The sequence below is a fragment of the Apus apus genome, chromosome 2, assembly GCF_020740795.1.
Source record: "Apus apus isolate bApuApu2 chromosome 2, bApuApu2.pri.cur, whole genome shotgun sequence".
Taxonomy (NCBI): domain Eukaryota; kingdom Metazoa; phylum Chordata; class Aves; order Apodiformes; family Apodidae; genus Apus; species Apus apus.
The window spans coordinates 90,274,852-90,276,297 of NC_067283.1; positions in this window are offsets into that span (position 1 = coordinate 90,274,852).

Here is a 1,446-nt window from a genome sequence, read left to right on the forward strand (position 1 = left end):
GAACTCAAGCAGATCAACACTCCCACACAAACTGGTGTCACCCACAAACTTGCTGAGGGTGCATTTGATCCCCTCATTCAGATCATTGATAAAGATATGGCTGAATGTCAGAGGCAGAAAGTGTAAGTGTACCTTCTGGATAGCTAGTCCTTTCCATTCAGCTGTCCCTCTACGTAGGCAACACATTTGTATCACTTTGCAGCTCTTTCTATACACAACTTTTAATTCAAGAATTGAGCCAATTTACACCCTTATAATTAAAATACTCTCTTACAAGAAATAATGTTATTTAGGGTATATCTACTCTAGAGTATAAGTTTAGAGTACTGTATCTACTTTAAAAAGAAAGTAAAACACCAGGCATTGCATGTATATTTTAATGATTATATTTATTTGCATTTCAGCTTTTTTACTTTTCTTTTTCTTATTTTTTTATTCTTTGAATGTGAGTAATTATTTAAACTATTTAAAGATACAATTCTGCAAGGGTGAAACAAATTTTTGTCTAATTTTCCTGCTAAGAAACAGGACAACTGAGTAAAAAAAAACAAAAAGCAAACAAACAAAAAAACAACAACCAAAAAAACCACCTTCAGTTAGATAGTCTTTCCATTTTATAAAGAAGAAACCAGGCATAAAGTGTGGATTTACTGAAGTTGTCTCGCTGATCTCTTTAGTATGAGCTGAACTGATTTGGAGTGCAAAGCAGCAATACCCTGGTATAACTGAAAGACAACTGAACAGACAACTGAAAGTTCTCACACACTTTCACTTGAAGGAAGGCACTCAGCTCTTGCATTCACTAGTAACTATTTAATGAACAATAAAAATAGTCACTTGGAATTCATTGACAGGTGGGAAGTGATTAACCATTAGGAGCTATGGTGAAAAGGGACCAGATTCTGAAGTCTGAACATACACAGCCTTTCTTGCTTTTTTAATTTTTATTTTTTTTTGCACTTGCAAAATATGTTTTCAATCATTTCACACTATTAAACAAACTAAGAGAGGAAACTGGAACACATACCATATTCACAGAGTTTTCCCAAGTGTTTTACAGTTGTAAGGCATCTGCTGTAGTTTTGTCTTTAATCATATTCAGCGTCACACTTCTCTGAAAGTATCTGAGATCAGAAGGAGAACAGAAAATAAAACCCTGTTTGGTCCTGAGTTACCTATTAACAACATACTCCCAAGTTCTCTAACTATAGAAGGAACCACAAAAAAAAGAGTGGTAACTGTCTATATAATAATAATTCCTGGTTTTGTCTTTAAACTGCAGCTTTGGCAATGGCAAGTTCCTTTGCATCACTTAAAAAGAAAGCTCCACCTCTCCTTCCAGGATCCTCGAGTCACCCTGCATAAAACCCGTAGGAGAGGCAGGAATCGAAGCATCTCCCCATTTTGTAGGGAGAGGTGCTAAGGAACGAAGGATACTTCATTAAA